This window comes from Scyliorhinus canicula, chromosome 5 (assembly GCF_902713615.1).
Source record: "Scyliorhinus canicula chromosome 5, sScyCan1.1, whole genome shotgun sequence".
NCBI lineage: Eukaryota > Metazoa > Chordata > Chondrichthyes > Carcharhiniformes > Scyliorhinidae > Scyliorhinus > Scyliorhinus canicula.
Window position 1 is genome coordinate 70,966,941 of NC_052150.1, and position 26,984 is coordinate 70,993,924.

Here is a 26,984-nt window from a genome sequence, read left to right on the forward strand (position 1 = left end):
AAATACAAACCATAGAGTTTACAGTGCAGAAGGAGGCCATTCGGCCCATCGAGTCTGCACCGGCTCTTGGATAGAGCACCCTACCCAACCCATACCTCCACCCTATCCCCGTAACCCAGCAACCCCACCCTACACTAAGGACAATTTTGGACACAAAGGGCAATTTAGCATGGCCAATCCACCTAACCTGCACATCTTTGGACTGTGGGAGGAAACCAGAGCACCCGGAGGAAACCCACGCAGACATGGGGAGAAAGTACAAACTCCACGCAGACAGTGACTCAAGCAAGGAATCGAACCTGTGACACTGGAGCTGTGAAGCAATTGCGCTAACCACTGTGCTACCGTGCTGCCCTTAATTTTTTTAAAAATTTGGTGCCCAGAACTTGTCTCAATACTCCAGTTGAGGCTGAACCAAAGTTTTACAATGTCCATAACAATTTCCTTGCTTTTGAGTATTATACGTCTGTTTATACGCCCAGGTTCCCTGCGGGGTTTTTTCCAATTTAGGGCCAATTTAGCATGGCCAATCCACCTAACCTGCACATCTTTGGGTTGTGGGGGTGAAACCCACGCAGACATGGGGAGAATGTGCAAACTCCACACGGACAGTGACGCAGGGCCGGGATTCAAACTCCTCAGCCAAGCACATATACCAAGGGTGAGATTCTCTGTCGGTCGACGCCGGAATCGAGAAACACGATTGGGGGAGAATTGGTTCCGTCGTAATCGTGGTTGGCGCCAGTTTCATGCCAAATCGCAATTCTCAATTTCCTCAACAGCAGCGTCAATTTATTTCACTTTGCATATACATGTTATTGGCATATTATTAGCAGGCCTGACCCGGTACTCCCAAGGTGTCTCCGCAATTCTCCGCCTCCACCAGGGGAATTCCTGACAGCGACGTTCACCTGTGCTTTTAAAATCGTGAAATTGACACCATGGCTGATGAGGGAGAGAGAGAGGAAGTAGGAGACGGAGTGGCTCACCCGTGGGAGGCCGGTCCCAGGCTGGGGTGGGGGGGGGACAGGCCGTGCGGCCGGAGTGACCCCCCCACAGTACTGGGTGGTGCCCAGGCACGGACCGCTATTGCCGTGGCCTGTATGGCAGCCATCTTGCTGTGCACCCCACTGACCACTCACCTTGGCCTTGGTTCTGCAGAGTGACACCAGCCCAAGTAAATGATGAACTACCGAATATCTGGGTTAAATAATTTATTATTTAACAACTCTGTGATAAAGATAACTAAAATGATAAACTACTAACACCAATTAACTATTATAGAGATACTGTTAAATATATCTATCCCTTAGCACAACCTACTCCCAACTCCCCAGCCACAGGGTCACATGGTGGATTAACACTGCCACCTAGTGGTCAGAGGCCATGCATAACATTATGTACAAACTTGATTTATGCATATCATCACATCCCCTTTCCTTGGGAAAATAAAATTATTAATATACATTTTTTTTTAAATTACAACCGTGATATGCATATGCATAACAATTTACATGTTCAGAATTTTTTTCTTTTTAAAGTCTGTTATAAGTTTAGTCTTTCTGGGTTGCACCTTATCCTTGTAAACCTACTCAGTGTCTGCTGAACTCGCAAAGTTTCTTCATTTTCTACAGTGTTTGTTGCTTTTCCTGTATTACTGTATCATCTTCCTGTTGTATTTGTTCCGTATGTTCTCCAGATATTTTAGGACTGTTGCATGCTACTTCTGGTGGTTGCAACATAATTGTTTGAGGAGTTTCTTAGATTCATCAGCAATCCTCTATGTGGATATAGGCTTGAAATCTCTCCTATACCTCCTTTTCTGACAGAGTGGTTGCCTTTCTGCTTCTGGGTGGGCAGCTTTCCCAACACTTGGAACTGAAGCATATTGCAGCGTGTGCCTTTTTCTTTTGCTTCCTGCACTGTGTGCAGTGTCAAACCATTTTGTTGATATCCTGGAGGATGCCCAGCCAATAGACCATGTCTTCAACTCTTTTTACACCTTTTCTTTCCGTTTGCTCAGAACCATTGATTTTAAAGATTTCAGGATTACTATTCTCTTTTTACGCAGCAAATCGCCATCCGCAACGTTCAACGGTGTTCTCACATTGTAGAAACCGGAAGATTCTCTGAGCCATCCTTCTCGAAGATATCTTGTCTCCTACTGCAACAGTTTCTTAGTGTCTTCCCTTAATTTGACACCATCAATACAAGTCATCCATTGTGAAGGTTTTCTATTGCGCTTCTTTACATAAACCATCAAAGTAACCCAGTCTGTGGGGACCTCAATACGCTCAATGACACAATGACAAAGGCAGTCATTCTTTCTAACTCTGCCTTTAGTTTATCCCTTAATGGAACTGGTACATGTCTCCGCGCATGAATCAGAGGCTTCCTTTAATTGAATCTTGTATGTGTATGGTAATGTATCCAAACCTTGAAAAATTTCTGGGGAATCATTCAGTATGGAGTTTCCTGAAGGCTAAGGGCTGATTGCAGCACTGTCTGCACTGTAGACACGTCGGACAAAATGTAGCTCCTCACAGGCCTCAACTCCAATCGAAGACTTACGGTCCGCCACCACCACAGAATATTTTAACTTATGAGTTTTGTTCTTTACATCAACCTCGAGCTCACATGCTCCTAACGACGAGATTTCATTACCATTGTAATCTTTTAACAATACTGTTCTGATAACTAGGGCAGCACGGTAGCATAGTGGTTAGCAGAGCTGCTTCACAGCTCCAGAGTCCCAGGTTTGATTTCCGGCTTGGGTCACTGTCTGCACATGAGTCTGCACGTTTTCCATGTCTGCGTGGGTTTCCTCTGGGTGCTCCGGTTTCCTCCCACCGTCCAAAGAGGTGCAGGTAAGGTGGATTGGCCATGTTAAAATTGCCCTTCGAGTTCAAAAAGGTTGGGTGGGTTACTGGGTTACAGGGATAGGATGGAAGTGTGGGCTTGGGTAGGGTGCTCTTTCCAAGAGCCGGTGCAGACTCGATGGGCTGAATGGCCTCCTTCTGCACTATAAATTCTATGTTTATATGAACTATTTTTGGTTCAATTCGCAGCTTTTTTACATGAGACAGGTTGATGAGGTTGGCCCTCGCACCAGTGTCGAGCTTGACTGTTATCACTGTGCCATTTATCTTTAATGGCACTGTCCATTTATCTTTATGATTATCTGCTTTTAATTCACTATTGCTGCAGATTGGTACAAATGCATAGTTATTTGGTGTGACCTGTGTCTCCCTGTCTTCGCTGGAGACCATGGGCTGGATTCTCTATCCCACCGCACCAGGGGCGCGATTCTCCGCAACAGCTGACGCTGGCGTGAAACCCAGAGTGTTTCACAATGGCGTCGGAGGCCGCTCCTCGCCCCCTATTCTCCGCCCCCCCCTCCCCCCCCCCGGGGCCTAGGAGTGGCGTTGCGGGGAACTCGGCCGCCGGGCCTTGACGCTTGTGTCAAGGCATCGCGCCGATAATGACGCGGCTGGCGGCGCCTTAGTGACGTCAGCCGCGCATGCGCAGGTTGGCCGGCGCCAATCCGCCCATGCGCGGTTGCCGTCTTCCCCTCCGCTGCCCCACAAGATGTGGCGGCTTGATCTTGCGGGGCGGCGGAGGGGAAAGAGTGCGTCTCTTAGAGACACCGGCCCGACGATCAGTGGGCACCGATCGCGGGCCAGTCCCCTCACGAGCACGGTCATGGTGCTCGATCCCCTCTCCGCCCCCCACAGGCCCCAAATTTACCTTTCGCGCGATGTTCACATGCCATGAAAAACAGCGACACGCGATTCTCCGACCGGCGTGTCGCAAAACGCGACACGCCATTTTGGGGGGTGTGGGAGAATCACGGGGGGGGTGCCAGAGCGGCCCTCCCGCGATTCTCCCACCCGGCCTGGGGAGCGGAGAATTGCTCCCCAGATTTCTGGTTCAGCATGCCAGCGGGATGCTCCATTTTGTTGGCTGGCCACTGGGGTTTCCCATTGTGGGGCAACCCCACACCATCAGGAAACCCCTGGGCTGCCAGCAAAATGGAGATTCCCGTCGGTGGAAAATCCAGGCCCATGTCTACAAAGAATGTATCATCTAGGCACACTCCATCAATAGCGCTAATACTCTTCATTTATTCAGGCTTTCTCCTTGAATAATATTGGGTTGCAAAATGTTTCCTGCCAATACAGATGGCACATGTTTTTCCATAAGCAGGGCATTGCCGTGGCAAATGCTGTTTGCTACCTCGTGGACATACGATGGAAGATGGGGTCAGCTGCTCAAAATGGCCGCCCACACTGGGGCACATTACTTATTCAGCTGCATCACCACACCAAAGCCATCTGTCGCCTCTGCTGCCCTCGTGCCAAAATGCTGGAGATTCAATGTGCCATGTTGCTTCACATCAAGCTCATTAGCATGACAGATTTGAATTGCACTTTCAAGTTGCAGGTCTCATTCCCGCCAGGATGTGCCCGGCTGCTGCTTGGGTGTCCCAGGTGGTATGATGTTGCCCTGTTCTACCCGCCCGCTGTCCATCATATGCGGCAGGGACTGGAGGGGGAAAGTCTGAAGCGCTATGGTGTTCCAGCAGCACCCCTGTGGGAGTCACCAGCATGGGTCCCATCGTCTCCTACTCCCTTGGGGTACCAAATGGCAACGGGGCTACTCCACGGGACGGGAGGGCAAGCAGAGATAGCCCCTGAGGACCCCCACCACCTGGCACTGCCAGTCCTAGAGGCATGCTCCCGTCGTGACCGGGCTCTCAATGCTCATGAAGCACAGGGAGTGGATTACCTTCCACTGGGTCTGTGCCATATCAGGCAGTGCCATCAATGCCGACCTCCAGCCCAGTGACTGACCTCTCTCCGGGGTCCTCAACTAGGTCTAGTGCCCGCTGCTTTCCTGCAGTGAGGGGCCACAGGTCCGGCGGCCCCCTCCAATCTTTTCCCTCTCCTGCTGGCTGTGGCCCGCCTTCCCTTGGGGGTTGGGGGTCGGGAGGGCGGGGGTGACAGACAATGCACAGTGTTAGACAGTCGGATGCATGCAGCCTAGGGGTTGGGTAGCTGGTGGCCTTCATGGCCAGGGCATCCAGCCATGGAGGCCAGTATGGCTACTGGCACGTGGTGCAGGGTGGGGGTTTATTCACGCGCCTGGTGGGGGGGGGGGGGTGGGGGGGGGTTTACGGCTGTGTGGATGGGGTTAGTGCCAGGGGCACAATGCTGCCTACTCACCCAGGCCGCCCTGCGGATGTCGTGCAGTTTTTAGCAGCTCTGCTGTCTGATCCTGGTAGTGGGGCTCACTGTGCTCATGACATCTGCCACCTACACCGAAATCGCGTTCGGCAATTGGCTGGAGAATCCGTTTTTACACCGATATCGGGGGCGGTGCCATTTTTTGGATGCTCCACCCCCTCAAAAACGGCGTCATTGCTGAGTACACTGCATACCATTGGGACGGCCTCAGGGCATCACCTGAGGCCCTCCTCCGATGCTCCGCCCCCAATGGGCCGACTTCCCGACAGCGCGGGGCGCGTGTGCTCACAGTTCTCGGGGACCTTGCATGGCTGTTGTGGACAGTTGGGGGAGGGCAGGAACCGTACCACTGGATGGGGGGGGGGGACTTCAGCGGGGGCTGGGAGGACTGGTGGGTGTGTTGGACCGGAGGTGGTGAGGGGGTTACAGGGGGGCACTATCTGGCAGGCCGGGTCTGTGTGCGGACGGCGCCATGATGTATGGCGCGACCGCTGCAGGCCGCCACTGTGTGCATGCGCAGCCATGGACCCGGCAATTCTCCGTCTGTATCTGCAGGTAAAGCCGGGGCTTTACGTGGCGCAGCTGCTAGCCCCCCACCGGGTGGAGGATCAGTGCGGGAACAGCACCGACGTTTTGGTCGTAAGACTAGACACATGCTCCTGACCGCCTCAAAATCAGAGAATCCAGCCCTGAAATGGAGTATCCCGCCCCAGGATTCATACTCCAGCTTCAAAACTTGACCTATGACGGTTCACCAATGTCAATATCTGATAGCATTATACCTTTTGGCACTGTTTCAGAAAGCTGCACTTTATTATACTAACTGCAGCAATGAATTGAAAAAACATTAAAGTGGAAATCAATATGATTCCACTCATTTTGAATTATCCAGGGTCTATTTATAGTTTTACGCTATTATCTTTCTGCATCACAGCAGGTGTTTTAACTTCCAGCATGCTTCAGAGTGGAAATGACATGCACTGCTAGCTGATTAAACACTCAATGTATGCTCAACATGTACTTACTTAAATATACCCGAATAGAGTTTCTGATTTGGGTGCAAGCAGCGTTACCAGTACAAACTGCATCCAAAATTGTCGTCATTCTGAAAAGCGTTTTTACTCAGAGTTTTTGCTGACTTTCATCAATGCACAAATGCAAAACATGCCATGAAGCAGGATAATCAGACAATGTTTTAAAATGTAATTTTAAAAAATTAGTTTGGCTTTACAAAATATTCCTAAAGTATTTAAAAGCGATAACCTACTGTGGTTTGTTTAATACAGCTGAAAATGATCAGGAACAATTTTACATTTTAAATCACAGTCTCATTTCATTATGTGTAGGTAACCTGATCTAAAATGGCTTTTAAAAAAATATCCAAAATTATTTTTTAAATGAGATTGAGTACAGTTGGCTGTTCCTTAGTAAATTTTAAAAGATTCATTCAAAACTAATAAAATGTATATTTTCGTTTCCTTGCACCCAGAAGATCTTGCTTAATTTTTGGCGGCTCCTTGAAGGCCTTCAAATGAACATATTTAATCACCCCAGTGATTAATTCATCCAGGGGGCCATGGCGAGTTTTGTGAGCAATAGAATTAAAAGTTACACAACCCAGGAGGTAGATTGAGTTCAGATACAGAGGCACCATGATCATAGAATCATAGAATTTACAGTCCAGAAGGAAGCCATTCGGCCCATCAAGTCTGCACCGGCCCTTGGAAAGAGCACCCTACTTAAGCTTAAGCTCCACTCTATCCCCGTAATCAGTAACCCCACCTAACCTTTGGACACTAAGGGACAATTTAGCATGGCCAATCTATCTAACCTGCAAATCTTTGGACTGTGGGAGGAAACCGGAGCACCTGGAGGAATCCCAACACATACACAGGGAGAAAGTGCAAACTCCACGCCCGAGGCCGGAATTGAACCTTGAGACCTTGGAGTTGTGAGGCAGCAGTGCTAACTACCCTGTCACCAAGCCACCCCACAGTAATTGAATAGTGTGACAGGTTCAAGGGGATTAATGGTCAACTCCTTTTCCTATATGTATAAAACTCATCACAACTAGGTTGAACTGGAGTCTCCAGGAATAGAATACTGGGTACTGCTGTGAGCAACGCTGGGGAGGACAGGGAAGTAAAATTCACAGTTCTCACATCGTCATTCTCATTTAACATTGAATAAACAGTATACATTTATGATACTCCAGGTGATGGTGATGTGCTGAATGGACGCATATCAAGTGGCTCTCCTCCGGACTAGAACCAAATGGGCACCTCTAGGTGAATTTTGCCTGAAAATTTGAAAGCAACTTAACGTCAACTGAGAAAAGAAAAGAATAGAACCAGAGTGCCAGCGAACGGGAGCTCGAGGGGTCTAAGGAACGGCAAATGTGGTGGAAGAGACTACGAACAGCAGGAGGACGAGCCGGCGGACGCAGGAGGCGAGGGGCCCTGGCCACCCAGGGGAGAGGGAGGTTGATGAGCCGAGCATCAGCCTCCCCCCCTCCTCCCCCCCCCCCCCCTTCCCCCCACCCCCCACCCGCCCCACCACCTGGAGACGGATGGAAGACATTCCTTACGGAGGAACTGCCCGCCATGCAAGACGCAATAAATGTCGAAATCCAGTTGGCGGTCAAGATGGCGATCAAGGTAGCGGTGACAGAGGCGATGGCCGCCATGCAAAACATTATAGATGGATTGGGGAAGAAGGTGGAAGCACAGGAAAAAAACAATCCACAAATTAGAGAAATCCTTGACAGACCAGAGCAACAGGATCATCGCTCTGGAGGCAGAAGGGAAAAGGGTCGTGGCGGCCCAAGGGAACTTAAAAGGGAAAGTCGAGGACCAAGAAAACATGTCTCGATACCAGAACATTTGGATCGTGGGCCTGCCAGTAGGTACTGAGGACAGGGACCCGACAGGTTACATCGCCCAAATGCTGGGCAACCTAGTCGGGAGAGTCAGCTTCCCCATCCCCTCGGAGATGGACAGAGCGCACAGGTCGCTCAGGCCTATACCCAAGGCAGGGGAACAACTGAGGGTGGTCGTCGTGAACCTACACCGATAAGAGGATCCTGACGTGGGTGAGACAGACCAACGGAAGTGGCTGGGAAGCACACAATGTCCGGGTATATCAGGACATTGGGACGGATTTGGCAAAATGCAGGGACGAAGTCAATCAGGCAAAATCAGCTCTGTACAAGAACGTCTAAGATTCGGAATGCTGTCCTCAGCCAGTCTCTGGGTCACGTTCCACAACAAGGAACATTACTTTAACACCCCGGCAAAGGGGAATGAATTTGTGCGGACAAACGGCCTGTACAAGGGGCAGGTGAGGCAGCAGTGAAGGCAGAACAGAGAAGGAAACAAAAGAGATAGAGATTTCTTGGTTGCTATGTTTACGCTGCCTCACTTTGATCAAAAGGACCGGGTCACAGGGAAGGGCGAGGACAGGGAAATGCAGGCAGGGGTGAGGTTCAGGCAGAGGGAGTGGATAGTCAGCAGGCATAAGTCAGAGGTAAGATCAGCCCCGGGAGTTGGGCCACGAAACTAGTAGGGATAGCTAACACAGGAAGGCAGACAGCAAGGGGGGGCCCGCGGTGCACCTCTCAGCAGGGAGGGAGGACCTGGAGAGGGGACGGAATGCATAGCGGGTCTGGGAGGGGATGATGCAGGAAGGTGGGGATGGTGGGGGGGGGGGGGCAGGGGGGGGAGAAAGAACACGATTGAAAGAAAGGATTGTTTTTGGGATTGGCTTCGGCAGGTAAGATGCAGGCTGAATGAACAAGATGGCGCGCAAGCAGCCACTTTGGAGGGTCCCTATACAAAGGGAGACCGGGATGTGTAAGGATGCACTCACATGACGTACACACGGTTGGCGGCCATGTTGGGTGCCCCCTAGACAAAGCGAAACCACGGAGCGCAGGGGCCTGGCCTCATGGTGAAAACTGCGACCGTGGCCATTTTGGACGGCCTACTAACAAAGGGAAATCCTGGAATGCAGAGACGTGTCCACCAGGTATGTATGATTGATCCTAAGGGCGGCACGGTGGTGCAGTGGTTAGCACTACTACCTACAGTGCCAAGGGTCTGGGTTCAATCCCAGCCCCGGGTCTCTGTCCGTATGAAGTTTGTACATTCTCCCTGTGTCTGCGTGGGTTTCACCCCCACAACCCAAAGATGTGCAGGTTAGGTGGATTGGCCACACTAAATTGTCCTTTAATTGGAAAAAATTTATTGGGTACTCTAAATTTATTTTTTTTAAAGTATGGTTGATCCCGAGGAAGGGGGGACAAAAATCCCCCACCCGGATTATCACCTGGAATGTCAGGGGACTTAACGCCCAGGTGAAAAGATCCAGGGTCTTCGCCCATTTGAGAAGTTTGAAAACCGACATAATCTGCCTTCAAGAGATAGCACAGGTAAAGGATAGCAGAGGCAAACTGGTAGCCAAACCAAAAAAGGTCAACCAAGAATTCAAAACCTTCTATCGAGGACTATACACCTCCACACCCCCTGATGGGGACTCAGAGATGAAACTGTTCCTCAATGGACTGGACGTGCCAGTCTTGGGGGGACGATAGGCGAGGGGGAGGTGGAAGCACCAATAGGCCTGGGAAAGATCATGGAGAGCATCAGCTCCATACAGGAGAGGAAGATGCCAGGACCCAATGGGTTCCCGGCGGACTTCTACAAAACATTTGCACCAGCCCGGGCCCAACACCTAAGGGATAAGATCTCAGACTTGCTAGTGAGGGGCACCCTGCTTCCAATGCTACAATTCCAAGGCCACAATATCGCTGATACCCAAGAAAAAGGACAAAGACCTCATGGAATGCAGATCATATAGACCCATTTCGTTGCTCAATGTAGACGCGAAGATACTCGCGAAAGCCCTGGCTAAGATGGTCACAGAGGACAAGGGTAGACAGGTAACTGAGGACATCAGGCAGCTGCTGAATGTAAAAATGACCCCATCTGGGGAGAGAACACTGTTATATTACAGAGATGTCATATATATATTACTCATTTGTCTTGCCGAGTTGTATTCAATTTCATGATAATCAAAGTCTTCCAGTTGATGACAAATTATTTATTGAGTAACAAAATAATATACTTGTGCGTTCTTTTACTTTAATACTTTGACTATTAGTGTAATTAACTAAGATTAGATTAAATGAACAATTAATATAATACACTGCACTCTGAGCTGGTCACTTCTATCCTCCAGCTGCAATATACACACACTAGTACTAAGAAAGAGCGGGAAACTACTTATATAGTTTATATTAGTGTTGCCATCTAGTGATCATCTGACTGTACTTACTGCACATTAACTAATCATGTATTAACATATACAGAGATCACTACATCCCCTTTTTTGTGTTACATTTTACTATATACACAATGAAGAAATTTGCACATAAGAAATAAATATATAAGAATGTCATGCACAGTTATGAATCAATTAGTCAAATGTTCATAAGTTCAAACAATTCGGTTTTCTTCTTCATCTGGTTGATCTTCTTAATTTGTTTGGAATGGTCGACACGTTAATGTTCTTCTGTTCATTTTCAACAGGTTGTTTGATTTTCACAAGTTGACTTGAAATTGATTTGAATTCAAAGTTGGAAAGACAGGTTGACGAATTTGCACTTTCAAAAGGTCACGCCTATTCCTTCTAATCAATCCACCTTCTGCAGTTTTGATTATGTAGGAGCGTGGTGATATTTGCTTAATAACCATAGCAATATCAGACCATTCTCCATCAGGATGTCTGATTCTAACAATGTGATCTTCTATTAGAGGTTTCAGTGGTTTTGCGTGCATGTCATAATAACTTTGTTGTTTTTCACGTTGCTGTTGGATTCTTTTCAATACACCCAGTTGATCTGGATCACCAACATAAATTTTCAGTAGAGTTGCTATTATTTCACGATTGTACAACATTTGAGCTGGAGATAAACCTGAATTTAACAGAGAGGCTCTGTATGCTAGTAAAGCCAAGTAAAAATCCGACTGAGAATCTCTTGCTTTGCTCAACAATTGCTTCACAATGTGTACACCTTTCTCCACTTTTCCATTTGATTGAGGAAAATGGGTCTTGAATTATTGTGATTAGAGTTATATGTTCTTGAAAATTCTGTCCACTCCCAGCTTGCAAAGCATGGACCATTATCCAACATAATAGTTTGCGGAATGCCATGTCTCGCAAAAATTTCCTTACATGCTTTGATCACTGCTGTAGAGGTGAGATCAGGAAGTCTCATCACTTCTGGAAAGTTGGAAAAATAACCAGTGATAAGAACATAGTCTTTTCCACTTGCATGGAACAAGTCAATGCCTACTTTCACCCATGGTGACATTGCAATGTCATGTTGTTTTCGTGCTTCTTTGCATTTTGCTGGTTGATGCCGTTGACATGCCGAACACAACATTATAATTTCTCTGCAACGTCTTTGTTTATTCCCGGCCAATACACAGCTTGTCTAGCTCTTCTTTTGCACTTCTCGATGCCAAGATGTCCTTCATGAATTTTGCTGAGCATTTCTGACCTGAGATTTGATGGAATGACAATCCTGTCATTTCTTAATAATATGCCATCTACCACAGTAAGTTCTGCTTGAATACTTTGATACTGAGGACAGTGTCCTTTTGGCCACCCATGCTATAGATGATTGATAACTCTAAGCAAGGTTACATCTTTTTGTGTTTCATCAGATGCAGGAAGTGTTTCTCTCTATAACTGGAACTGAGCTTCTACGTCATTGATGAATTCAAATGGTAGATTCTCAGCATTTATAGATCTTGAAAGCGTATCTGCAATTACAAGATCTTCGCCAGGAGTATAGATTAATGTAAAACCATACCTCCTCAACTTCATCATCATTCTCTGTAATCTTGGTGTCATATCATTGAGGCTTTTCTCTATGATATTTATTAGAGGTCGATGATCAATCTCAACTATGAACTTAGGTAGACCATATACATAGTTGTGAAACTTAGTGATGCCTCTTATTAGTCCTAGACATTCTTTTGCTATTTGCACATGCCTGCACTCTGTGGCGGTCATCGCTCTCGAAGCATATGCTACAGGAATCCAATTTGTCTGGTTGTCTTGCTAAAGCAAGGCTGCACCAATTCCATCTTGGCTTGCATCTGTCGAGACTTTTGTGGGTTTGTTTGGATCGAAGAAATTGAAACTTGGAGCTTTGATTAATTGCTGTTTGAGGTCCAACCATTCTGCATGGTGGCGTGGAGTCCACTCAAACTCAGTATTCTTTCTGATCAAGTTTCGTAGAGCAACTGTTCTTGAAGATAAATTGGAGATGAATTTACCGAGGAAATTTACGAATCCAAGAAATCTAAGTACAGCTTTCTTGTCTTTTGTTTGCTGCATTTTCTGTATGGCTGATATCTTTTCTTCATCCGGTGAGACACCTTTATCTGAAATGGACACCACCTAAAAATTTCAATGGCGAGTTAGCAAATGTGCATTTAGACTTGTTCAATTTTAACCCATATTGATGTAGTCTGTGAAATACTTTCCTTTTTTCTAATAAATTTAGAATACCTAATTCATTTTTTCCAATTAAGGGCAATTTAGCGTGGACAATCCACCTACCCTGCACATCTATTTTTGGGTGTAGGGGCAAAACCCAGGCAAACCCCACTACCTGGGGATCCAGATAGCCCATGACTGGATCCGGATCCACAAGTGGAATCTGGCCAGTCTGGCAGAGGAAGTTAAAAAGGACGTACAGAGATGGGATGGGCTCCCTATTTCCCTAGTGGGGAGAGTGCAGACGATCAACATGAAAGTACTGCCGAGGATCCACTTCCTATTCAGATCTATACCAATCTTCATCCCCAAGCCCTTTTTGCAAGCGATGGACAAAATTATCATGGTGTTTGTGTGTCTGTATATGGGGTGGTGGGAGTGGGGGGTGGGGAGGGGGGAATCCAAGAATCTCCAAGCCAACACTAAAAGAAGGAAAAATATGGGCGGCCTGGCCCTACCGAATCTACAATAGTACCACTGGGCAGCTACGGCAGAGAGGGTGAGGGGATGGGTACCTGAACCCAACATGGAATGGGCGAATTTTGAGGAGTCTTCCTGCAAGGGAACGACCCTTCGGGCGCTTGCCATGGCAGCGCTCCCATACCCCCGGCAAAATGCACAGCCTGCCCAGTGGTGGTAGCCACATTGAGGACATGGAACCAAATGAGGCAGCATTTCAGCTTAGCCGAGATGTCCTCCATGGTCCCCATCTGCGGCAATCACAAATTCCCACCAGCCATGCTTGACGCCACCTTCACAAAATGGAGACAGGGCGGGGGACGCTAGCAGCCAAGGAATTTTACATAGGGGGCAGACTTGCGACCCTGGGCAAACTGATGTAAGATCTGGAGCTGCCGACAGGACAGAAACTCCGGCACCTTCAAATCAAACACTTTCTCCGCAAGGAGACGGCAGGGTACCCTAGGGCTGAGAGACACTTTACTGGAAGAGCTAATAAACATGGAAAGTAAGGAGGGGGGAACATAAAAACATAAGAACTAGGAGCAGGAGTAGACCATCTGGCCCCTCGAGCCTGCTCCGCCATTCAATGAGATCATGGCTGATCTTTTGTGGACTCAGCTCCACTTTCCAACCCGAACACCATAACCCTTAATCCTTTTATTCTTCAAAAAACTATCTATCTTTATCTTAAAAACATTTAATGAAGGAGCCTCAACTGCTTCACTGGGCAAGGAATTCCATATATTCACAACCCTTTGGGTGAAGAAGTTCCTTCTAAGCTCAGTCCTAAATCTACTTCCTCAGCACTTTTTGTTTTACCACTCATCTTAGTATTGGCTGCAAACTTGGACACATTGCACTTGGTCCCCAACTCCAAATCATCTATGTAAATTGTGAACAATTGTGGGCCCAACACTGATCCCTGAGGGACACCACTAGCTACCGATTGCCAACCAGAGAAACACCCATTACTCCCCACTCTTTGCTTTCTATTAATTAACCGATCCTCTATCCATGCTACTACTTTACTCTTAATGCCATGGATCTTTATCTTATGCAGCAACCTTTTGTGTGGCACCTTGTCAAAAGATTTCTGGAAATCCAGATATACCACATCCATTGGCTCCCCATTATCTACCGCACTGGTAATGTCCTCAAAAAATTCCACTAAATTAGTTCGGTATGACCTGCCCTTTATGAACCCATGCTGCGTCTGCCCAATGGGACAATTTCCATCCAGATGCCTCGCTATTTCTTCCTTGATGATGGATTCCAGCATCTTTCTTACTACCAAAGTCAAGCTCACTGGTCTATAATTGTCCACTTTCTGCCTACCTCCTTTTTTAAACACGGAACTACGGGGTCATCTACGGATGGTTGCTGAAAAGGGCAAGTACACCACTGGACGCAGCTAGGCAGAAATGGGAGGATAAACTCGGGACGGAAGTGGGCTGGGGACTCTGGAGCAAAACACTGAGTAGGGCCAACTCCACCTCTTCCTGCGCAAGGCTCATCCTCATGCAGTTTAAAGTGGTGCACAGAACGCACCTAACGAGAACTGAATAAACAGGTTCGTCCCGGAGGTGGAGGATAAATGTGAACGGTGCCAGGGAGGCCCGGCCAACTACACTCACATGTTCTGGGCCTACCATAGATTTGTCAGGTGCTGGACAGCCTTCTTCGAGGCGATGTCCAAGGTTGTGGGAGTGAGGGTGGAGATGTGCCCAATAGTGGTAGTCTTTGTGGTATTGGACCAGCCCTCCCCCAAACCCACAAGGACAACAACAAAGACCGTAGACGCCACGAGAAGGGCACAGTGTGTGGCACCCAGGACAAATGTTGGTGCCAGGGAAGAACAAGACTACCAATGGGGGCGGGGGGGGGGGGGGGGGGGGGGGGGGGGGGGGGGGGGGGTACGTAGAGAATCTATGTAAAAATTTGTAAATAAAAGACATCACAACATATAAATATCAGGTGCACTATATGTCAAGTTGTTCTGCAAAACTGGAAAATGCCAATGAAAATATTTTTTTAGAAACATGATACATGTTTTCTTACTTTTACCTGCTAAAAATGTTTCCACCTTAAGTTAAGAAGTTGAAATATATATCAGACAATTTAATTACTTTGAGGAATGCTGCATCTTGTACCATTCCTACTGAGAGAACTCTGCAATTGAAATATTTATTAGCTTGGTGTTTGTAGCTTTAATTATAATCAGATGCTGATAGCAGGTACGTGCTGCAGAATAACAGACAGTACAGTCAGCTGTTACTCTATGTTAATGTGTTTGTCAAAATTAACCAGTTTTATTGAATTTATATATATTGTGACACAATTTACTTTATTATTAATGTTATGTGCATACATTCCTTGGGAGGAGTATTTGTTCCGGTATTGTTGCTTTCACACAGATATACGATGAAAATGAAAAATGAAAATTGCTTATTGTCACGAGTAGGCTTCAATGAAGTTACTGTGAAAAGCCCCTAGTCGCCACATTCCGGCGCCTGTCCGGGGAGGCTGGTACAGGAATTGAACCGTGCTGCTGATCTGCTTGGTCTGCTTTAAAAGCCAGCGATTTAGCCGAGTGAGCTAAACCAGCCCCGATGATGCTCTGGGTGTAGACGGTGCCTTGGGCTGTTACCTGGGTGGTCATGCAGCATTCTTCAATGATGTGACTGAAAGAACTCTTACAACACCATGTTAAAGTCCAACATGTTAGTTTCAAACACTAGCTTTCGGAGCACTGCTCCTTCCTCATGTGAAGGAGCAGTGCTCCGAAAGCTAGTGTTTGAAACAAACATGTTGGACTTTAACCTGGTGTTGTAAGACTTCTTACTGTGCTCACCCCAGTCCAACGCCGGCATCTCACAACAATGTCACTGAAGACCATGTAGGTAGTGGCCCATGGCTCTGCCTAGCCTCAGGGAATTGATGTCAGTCTGCTTCAAGCTGCGAGAATGACTTTTTCCCTCAATGAGCCTATTTCTTCATGAAATTTACTTTGGGCAGAATCGTCGAATCAGCTGTCTATTATCCATGTCGCCTGGTTTTAATTTTCCATCTTAGCTGCAGTTGTCACTGGAGGACCGTGACAACTGCAGCTAAGATGGAAAATTAAAATCAGGCGAGGTGGATAATAGACAACTGATTCGACATTGCCGATTTCGTCTCTCCCATGGCTAAAACTATTCCCATTTATTATTGATTTTATAAAAAGTGACAAAAATTCTGCATTTTTTCGTCTGAATTTAGCTCAATATGAATTTCTGTAATCTTGTCATGATAGAACATAGAACATAGAACATAGAACAGTACAGCACAGAACAGGCCCTTCGGCCCTCGATGTTGCGCCGAGCAATGATCACCCCACTCAAACCCACGCACCCACCCTATACCCGTAACTCAACAACCCCCCCTTTAACCTTACTTTTTAGGACACTACGGGCAATTTAGCATGGCCAATCCACCTAACCCGCACATCTTTGGACTGTGGGAGGAAACAGGAGCACCCGGAGGAAACCCACGCACACACGGGGAGGACGTGCAGACTCCGCACAGACAGTGACCCAGCCGGGAATCGAACCTGGGACCCTGGAGCTGTGAAGCATTTATGCTAACCACCATGCTACCGTGCTGCCCAAACTTAATGATACTTAATGATTATTTAAGGAATTAGACTGCATATATCAGGCTAAATTTTACACAAACATATTAGAAGGTAGAAAACAGTACGGGATTGAAAATGTTATCATAAAATCCCTAGAGTGCAGAAGGAGGCCATTCGGCCTATAGGGTCTGCACCGACTCTCTGAAAGAGCAATCCACCAAGTACACTTCCCCACCCTGTCCAAATAACCACTTAACCTAACCTACACACATCTTTGGATACTAAGGGGCAATTTAGCATGGCCAATCCATCTAATCTGCACATGTTTGGATTGTGGGAGGAAACCGGAGCACCCGGAGGAAACCCACCTAGACATAGGGAGAAAGAGCAAACTCCACACAAACAATCATCCGAGCCCAGAATTGAACTCGGGTCCCTGGCGCTGTGAGGCAACAGTGCTAACCACCATGCCACACCTAGTCTACTCTATTGTATTGGCACATGAGGTAAAATGACTCCAGATATATGGGGCGCGATTCTCCGACCCCCACGCCGGGTGGGAGAATCGCGGGAGTGCTGGGCAATTCCCACCACGCCGCCCTGGCACCCACACGCGATTCTCCCGCCCCCCCCAAAATGGCGTGCTGCGTTTTACAACAGGCCGCTCGGAGAATCGTCGCTCGCCGTTTCTAACGGTCGAGCGGCGCTTCTCCGGCCCAAATGGGCCGAGCGGCCTGCCCAATATGACCGGTTCACACCGGCGCCAACCACACCTGGTCGCTGCTGGCGTGAACAGCGCCCGAACGCTGTGTGTGCGGCCTGTGGGGGGAGGGGGGGAGGGAGGATCGAGCACCAGGGGGGTGCTCAGTGGGGGTCTGGCCTGCGATCGGTGCCCACCGATCGGCGGGCCGGCCTCTCTAAAAGACGCACTCTTTTCCCTCCGCCGCCCCGCAAGATCAATCCTCCATGTCTTGTGGGGTGCCCGCGGGCAGGACGGCAACCGCACATGCACAGGTTGTCCTGGGCCAATCTGCGCATGAACGGGTGATGTCATTTAAGCGCCGCCGGCTGTGTCATTTAGGCGGCGCCGCTTTGACGCGGGCGCCAAGGCCCGGCACGCGAAATTGACGCGGCGCCGCTCCTAGCCCTCTGGGGGCGGGAGAATAGGGGGCGAGGAGCGGCCTCCGACACCGGAATGAAGCACTCTGGTTTTCACTCCGGCGTCGGCACTTAGTCTCCCGTTGGGAGAATCGCGCCCATAAATTGCACTGACTTGTGACTGATATAAAACGGAAGCGTGCTTTGCAGAGCAAATGTTTTAGATCTATTAATGGCAGGACAGGGGATGACAAAGTTTTGCTTTCTCTGTTCGACAAGGTGAAATTGGTTTAATAAATTTAATACTCGATAACACACCCTTAGGTAAGTCCGATGCACTATTGGATTCCAATTCACATTCATCCCTGTCTGGAAGAGCTTGTTTGGGGTGTGGGTGAGAGGGTGAGTCCAGGGTGGGATTCTGAGGTGGGTAGTAGAATTTTGTTGTTTGGACATTCTTATACATTTTCAATAGAGGGCTATCGCTTAAATGCAAAATTAGTTAGATTCGAGAAAAGGCACATGGATTAAAATTCAGGAAATTCATACATTTATTAAAGGTGACCTTTGTTCTACTGAGTTGTTGGGCAATCCTGAAGTGACAGACATGATAATTATATAGTTGTCAGTAACTGTCATCTCTTGCTACCCTGCTTTAGAACTGCTTGTCAGGGGTTGCCTGGGAGTAGACATTCTGTCGACAGCATCAGCTGAATTTCATTTTTTTACACATAATTCTTGCTTCCTATTCGCATTTCGTCAGCAATTCCAAAATTTCAACAGGGCAATAAGTGAGAAACAAGAGAGTCTGCTCATTCTTCTGATGTTATGCCTTTAAACATTTTAGGTTATTGAGAATTAATTCGACTTGTGTTCTTTGATTTTGTTCTTTCAGAATGGTGATGGTTGCAGTGTTAACAAAGAACAGCAAGCAGTGTTTAACAAACAAAGTTATTTTACTACACTACACTGAATTAGATTTGAACATATTACTAAGGAATTATACAGCTACAATATTAAACCATGCTGCCAGTTAAACTATCTCACACCTACTCTGTCTCTACTTCTCTTGCTCTCTTCCACTCTCTCTCCCAGAAGTGGAGGCATCTGATATGTATGTGGTTGCTCGACAGCACCATCTAGAGACCAGATTAGTCACATTACATTAACCCTTTATGAACTCTACAATATTCACATATTGTGACAAGACTCAAGTGGGGTGGGGTGGGGTGGGAGGAGGGGGGACAATGGTGAGGGGAAAATGGGTGGAAGAAATTAGAATGAACTGATAGAAATAAAAATGGGGTGAAGGTGGAGGAGAGAGTTCCCAGTGGGAAATTGTTGAACTCAATGTTAAATCCGGAAGGCTATATGCACATGTCTAATTGGAAGATGAGGTGCCGTTCCTACAGTTTGCGTTGGGCTTCACTGGAACATTGCAGCAGGCCAAGGAGAGACATGTGGACAGGACACAGGACGATGAGTTGAAATGTCAAGCCACAGGAAGGTCTGGCCTGCTTATGGATGGACTGAAGGTGTTCTGCAAAGCGATCACTCAGGGTATATGCAGCTTGGGTTTCAAATCATTGTACCATATTTGTCTCTAAAATGGAGTGCAGATCAAAGTTAATAATGCTATTAAAGTGTAAAGAGTCATAACATCTCTACAGTGCAGAAGGAGGGCATTTGGCCCATTGTGTCTGCATCTACCCTCTGAAAGAGCACACTACCCAGGCCTATCACCCCAGCCTTTAACCCCACCTAACCGTGAAGCACTAAGGGGAAATTTAGCATGGCCAATCCACCTAATCTGCACATATTTCCCATACCGCCCTCCCCGAACAGGCAGCGGAATGTGGCGGCTTCATTGTAACTTCATTGAAGCCTACTTGTGACAATAAGTGATTATTATTATAATATTTGGACTGTGGGGAAAACCGGAGCACCCAGAGGAAACCCACGCAGACACGGGGAGAATGTGCAAACTCCACACAGTCACCTAAGGTGGGAATCAAATCCGGGTTCCTGGCGCTGCCAGGCAGCAGTTCTAACCACTGTGCCACCATACCATTCTGATGATAGGGCAGAGAGGCAACAAGCAATAGAAGCTGCGTTTGATTCAGAAGTTTCTTCTTTGGAAGCAGGCAGATACAAATATGGACGCCTTGAGCACAGAATTTGGATTTGCAGTGTCATCACAGATAGCGCTATGGAACGCAATTGTTTGTCTGGAGGTGTGTGCATTACCATCATCCACTTTTGACAAGCCAGTGTAGCACAGCATATTAAGAAAGGCACTTGTGAGGGAGAATTTTCAAGCTCCAGAGAATACTGAACTGGTGATATAATTATGTCAGGGAGCCCTACAGACTGATGTGATGACCATTTTCCAAGTTTAGACCATGTAGGTCTACTCAATGCATTGGTGCATCTCTCACCAAAGATCAGACATTGAGCTCCAAGGGGTCACAATAGGTATTGTTTGAAGGATTAGGCACACTACTTGCTGGCAGTTTTTTTCATTCACAGGACATGGGCTTCACTGACTAGGCCAGTATTTGTTGCCTGTGAATGATTGCCCTTGAGAAAGTTGTGGTGAGCTACCTTCTTGAACTCCTGCAGTCCATGTGGTGTAGGTATATCCACAGTGCTTTTAGGGAGGGAGTTCCAGGATTTTGACACAGCAACAGTGATAAAATGGCACTTATAGTTCCCAGTCCAGATGGTGTATGACTTGGAAGGGAAGTTGCAGGTGGCGGTGTGTCCATAAACCTACTTCCCTTGTCCTTCTAGGTGGTAGTGGTCATAGTTTTGGAAGGTGTTGTCTAAGGATCCTTGGTGAGTTGCTGCAGTGCAATTTTTATATGGTACACACTACAGCCTCTGTGTATCAGTGGTGTAGGGAGTGAATGTGTAAGATGGTGAATATGGTACTCATCAAGCAGGTTCTTTATCCTGGATGGTGTCAGCCATCTTAAATGTTGTTTGAAACTGTACTCATCCAGTCAAGTGTAGATTAATCTTAATTATCCTGATTTTTGCCTTGTAGATAGTGGACAGGCTTTCGGGAGTTAGGAGGTGAGTTACTTGCCACAGATTCACAAGCTCGCTCCTGCGCAATGTTTATATGGCTAGTCCAGTTCTGTATCTGGTTCATGATAATCCACAGAGTATTGATAGTGGGATATTGAGCAATGGTAATGCCATCGAACGTCAAGGAAAATGGTTAGGTACTTTCTTATTGGAGATGATCATTGCCTGGCACTTGTGTGACACATTTAGATCTCTCATTTAAATCATCAATATAAATTGTGAAATTTGGTGTCCTAGCCCATTGCGGTACCCCATTAGTCACTGCTTGCTATTGGGAAAAAGACCCTTTGATTCCTACTCTTTGGGCACGATTCTCCCACACAGGGAGAAATCGTAAGGCTGGCGTCAAATCCGGGCGGATTTGACGCCAGCCCCCCCCTCCCCGACCGGGAACCGATTCCAGTCCCCGGTCGGGGCTAGCATGCCGCCGCCGTAAACTCCGGCATCGCGGGCTTAACGAATTTCGTTAAGCCCGCTTGCCAGAGTTTGCGCCGGCTGACGCGTCATATGACGTCAGCCGCGCATGCGCGGATTGGAAGACTCCAACCCGCGCATGCGCGGATGACGTCATCGCGCATTTGCGCGAAACCCGCGCATGCGCGGGCCGGGATGCCCCTCAGCCGCCCCGCGAAGTGATACAGCGGGGTGGCGGAAGGACAAAGAGTGCGCGGGTATCGGACCCGCTGCCCGCGATCGGTGTCCACCGATCGCGGGCCCATGGCACCCTTGGCACGGCCGTGGTACTGCCGTGCCAATCGGTGCCATGGTTTTAAAAATCGGCACTTTACGGCCGTTTTTACGAACGGCCAGACCAGGTGTGTTTGCCGTTCGTAAAAACAGCCATAAAGGGCTTGGAACTCGGCCCATCGGCCAGCTGAGAATCGCTGCTGGCCGTAAAAAAACGGCGGCAGCGATTAGTATCGGGAGTCGGTCGTGGGGGGGGGGGAGAATAGCGGGAGGGCGTCGGACTAGCGTGGCCGTAAAATTTTACGACCCCCGCTATTCTCCGCACCGTTGTGAGTGCGGAGAATTGCGCCCTTTGTTTCCTGTCTGCCAACCTGTTTTCTAGCCATCTCAACACACTACACCCAATCCCATGTGCTTTAATTTTACATGCTATCTCTTTTGTGAGGCTTTATCAAAAGCCTTCTGAAAGACCAGATAAACCACATCACTGGCTCTCCCTCATCAATTCTATTAGTTACACGTTTGAAGAATTCCAGTAGATTTGTCAAGCATAATTTCCCTTTAGTTAAACCCATACTAAGTGTCAAATTCTACCATTGTTTTCCAAGTGCTCTGCAATAAAATATTTGGGAATAGATTCAAGAATTTTCTCCACTACCAGCGTCAGACTGACTGGTCTTTTATTCCCAGTTTTCAGCTTGCACAAAACAGCCTCAGCCTTGATTCATTCCTCTTCCTTCATGGGTGAGTGATTGGAATGCACTTAGTGATTGGAATGCACTTACCTCTCCTTGATTGAAAGATGGAAACTAGGAGCCATTCGACCTTCCAGCCTGCTCCACCATTCATTTTTCAAAATCTTTTTATTCACCGTTTTTTCATAATTTTCACCAGACAAACAGAGAAGAATATAAAAAAAGAGAAACAACAAAATGACCCCACCAATATGCAACCTCAAACATTGAATCGCAAGGTAAAAACAAAAATCAAACAACAAACAAACCCTTCCTCCCTCCCCCCTTAAAGTTCAACAACAATCAACTCCCAAAAGCGCATGATAAACAGGCCCATGAATTGTAGAACTCCTACTTTGCCACCCCCCCCCCCCCCCCCCCCCCCCCCCTAACTCAAACTTCATCAGGGTCAGAGATTCCAGCAGGTTCGGGCTGTCGAGAGCAAATGATTTCAGGTACTTGCAGGTGCGGGATTTCGTACGTAGATTGGTACCATCCTTCCCACACCTCCCACCAAGGGGGATCCAGGACAGGGTAGTTTCCAGAGGAGAGGTGGGAGAGGGGAGAGTCTCCGACATTTATAAAAAACTAATGGGAGCAGAGGAGGCACAGACCGAAGAACTGAAGCTTAAGTGGGAGGAGGAGCTCGGGGGGGAGATAGAGGACGGCATATGGGTAGACGCTTTGAGTAGAGTAAACACGACCGCAACATGCGCTAGGCTCCAGTTCAAGGTCGTACATCAGGCCAACATGACGGTGGCCCGGATGAGCAAATTCTTTGGGCTGGAAGACAAATGTGCTAGATGTGCCGGGGGACCAGCGAACCACGTACACATGTTCTGGGTGTAAACTAAACTAAGGGGGTACTGGCAGGGATTCTCAGATGTCATGTCTCGGGTATTGAAAACTAGGGTAGAAATGAGTCCTGAGGTGGCAATTTTTGGGGTTTCGGAGGACCCGGGAGTCCAGGAGGAGAAAGAGGCCGACGTCTTGACCTTTGCTTCCCTGGTAGCCCGGCATCGAATACTGTTGGCATGAAGGGACTCAAAGCCCCCGAAGTCTGAAGTATGGCTTTCGGAGATGGGGACCTTTCTCGGGCTGGAGAAAATTAAGTTTGCATTGAGAGGGTCACTGTCAGGGTTCGCCCGGAGGTGGCAGCCATTCATTCACTTCTTCGCAGAGAATTAATTGTCAGCGGGGGGGGGGGGGGGGGTTAGGGTAGCGTAGAGTAGGGGGTTGCTTAGGCAGGTTCTTGCGGGAGGGGAGCCGTGCTTGCATTATGTCTTATTTGCTTTTTGCACACTACGGTATAATGTTGGTATTTTATATGCCAAAAATACCTCAATAAACTTGTTTATTAAAAAAAATTCCAGCAGGTTTCCCCCCACCCAGCCACGCCGAGGCACAGGGTGGAGAAGCTGACCTCCACCCCAACAGGACCCGCCTACGAGCAATCAGCGAGGTGAAGGCTAAAATGTCTGCCCCGCACCCGCCTGCAACTCGGGCCAGTCCGATACCTCAAAAATGGTCTCTAGGGGACCCGGCTCCAAGTCCATATGCAGCACTCCCTCTATGATGTTAAAAACTTCCCTCCAATACCGTTACAGGACCAAAACATGTGAACATGGTTTGTGGGGCCCCTCCAACACCACTCACACACATCCTCCACCCCCTCGAAGAGGCGGCTCACTCTCGCCCTTGAGAGGTGTGCCCAATACACGAGCTTCAACTGTATCAGCCCCAACCTCACGCATGAGGTTGAGACGTTCACCTTTCGCCGCACTTCACACGACAGACCCTCTTCCCAATTAGCCTTAACCCCCTCCATGGACACCTTATCCTTCACTGCACTAATCCCGTTCTCCTCCCACCTCTGAAACCTCGCATCCAGCCTCCCCGGCTCAAACCTACGATTCCCCCAAGTCAGCATCCCCTCGACTTGGCCCCAGCTTAAAGTGCTATCTAAACTGCCTCCAGATCCTCCAAGTTGCTACCGGCACTGGGCCTACCAAATACTTGCTCACGGCCATCGGGAGCGACGTCATTGCCAGTGCCCTCAACCCTGACCCTCCATATGAGCTCTCTTCCATCTTAACCCACCGCGACTCCCCCCATGACCCAGCCCCAAAACTTCTCAGCCCCCCACCCCCACACCGCTCCCCCACAAATAAATGAAGTGACCAACTTGTCCACCTCCTTGAAAAAAGATTTGGAGGGGCAGCACGGTGGCACAGTGGGTTAGCCCTGATGCCTCACGGCGCCGAGGTCCCAGGTTCAATCCTGGTTCTGGGTCACTGTCCGTGTGGAGTTTGCACATTCTCCCTGTGCTTGCGTGGGTTTCGCCCCCACAACCCAAAGATGTACAGGGTAGATGGATTGGCCACGCTAAATTGCCCCTTAATTGGAAAAACTGAATTGGGTACAAAGATAGGCAATCACTGAAATCATGGTAGCACATTCATTTGAATTGAAAACAAAATGAAAATCGCTTATTGTCACAAGTAGGCTTCAAATGAAGTTACTGTGAAAAGCCCCTAGTCGCCACATTCCAGCACCTGTTCGGGGAGGCTGGTACGGGAATTGAACCCTGCTGCTGGCCTGCCTTGGTCTGCTTTAAAAGCCAGCGATTTAGCCCTGTGCTAAACCAGCCGCTATTGTTAACTACTTGTACCTGGCCCAGCAACGCCAGAGGGAGGTTGTCCCACCTAGCCAAATCGACCTTCACCCTTCCCACCAAACTCGTAAACTTATACCTTCGGAGCCCCCCTCCCAATCATGCACCATCTGCACCCCCCAAGTACCTGAAGTGGGTTGTTGTCCCACAAAATGTCAGCCCCACCACCCCAGTCACCACTCCCGGTTGAGACACCATAAAATACTCACTCTTACCTCGGTTCAATTTATACCCAGGAACGACCTGATTCTTTGGAGCAGTCCCATTATATTCCCAACCGACGTACTCGGCTCTGAGATGTACAGTCGCAAATCATCAATGTACAAGGATTCCCTATGTTCCCTCCTCCCTCTCACTATCCCCCTCCACAACCCTGTGCTCCTTAGAGCGTTGGCCAGCAGCTCCATAGCCAATCCATATAGCAGTGGAACATGGGACACCTCTGACTAGTACCCCGGTGCAGAGCAAAATACCCCAAACTCATATTATTCATGCGGTCACTCGCCATCAGCTCCCAATATAGTAGCCGTACCCATGCGGCAAACCTCGGCCCGATTCCAAATCTTTCCAATACCGCCATCAAATAATCCCACACTACCCGATCAAATGCCTTCTCTGCGTCCAGTGCCACCACCACCTCCATCTCCTTCCCATCCGTCAGCGACACAATCACAATTAACAACCTTCTACCATTCGAGAACAGCTGCCTTCCCTTTATGAACCCTGTCTGATCCTCTCCTATCGCCTTCAGGAGGCACCCCTCCCATCTTGCTGCCAACACCTTTGCCAGTATCTTGCATCCACATTTAATGGGGTTATGGGCCAATATACCCACACTCAACCAGGTCCTGTCCTTTTTGAACAGCAGGAAATCAAGCCTGTCCCAATGACTGCGGACAAATCCCCCTACCTATCGCGTCCTCAGACATTCCCACCATCAGCGGTGCTAGCTTGTCCTTAAACATCTTATAATACTGCACTGGGAACACAGCCGGCCTTGCCACCTTCCCTGACTACATCCTCCCGATTGCTTCTTTTACCTCATAGAATCATAGAATTTACAGTGCAGTGCTTCCCCTCTATCCCTGCCCAATCTCCCTTCCTCAACCTCGGAAGCTCCAGCCGATCCGGACACTCCCTCACCTCTCATTCCTCTCCTGGCGGCTCCAACCTATACAACTTCTCATAAAATGCCCCAAAAAATTTATTAATCTGCTCCGGGGCCACCACTGACTTTCCCATCCTATCCCGTACCTGGACTATCTCCCTTGCCGTCGCCTCTCTTCAGAGCTGGTTGGCCAACATACGGGGCCTTCTCCTCATTTTTGTAGACTGCCCCGCTTGCCCGTCTCAATTGGTGAACCAACTTCCCTGAGAACAACTGATCAAACTTTGCCTGAAGCTCCTTCCTCCAGTACAGTAGGGCCGGGTCCGAGTCTCCCTCATACCTCCTATCCACCTCCAACATCTCTTCGAACAACATTTAGCGCTTCCCCCTCTCCTCTTTGTCCACCTTAAACGATATCAACTCCCACCTCACTACCGCCTTCAGAGCCTCTAAACCACTGCCTGCTGAACTTCCCCTGTAAAGTTTAATCCCACATATCTCTCAATCATCTTCCCAATCTTTTCCCAAACACTCCGGTCCCTCAACAACCACACATCCATTCTCCACCCTGGTCTCTGGGACATCCCCTTCTCCAAGACCACATCCACCCAATGCGGCGCATGGTCCGAGATCGCTTTCGTAGAATATTCTGACACCTTGCCTCTGGCCAATAACGCTTTCCCCACCACAAAAAAGTTGA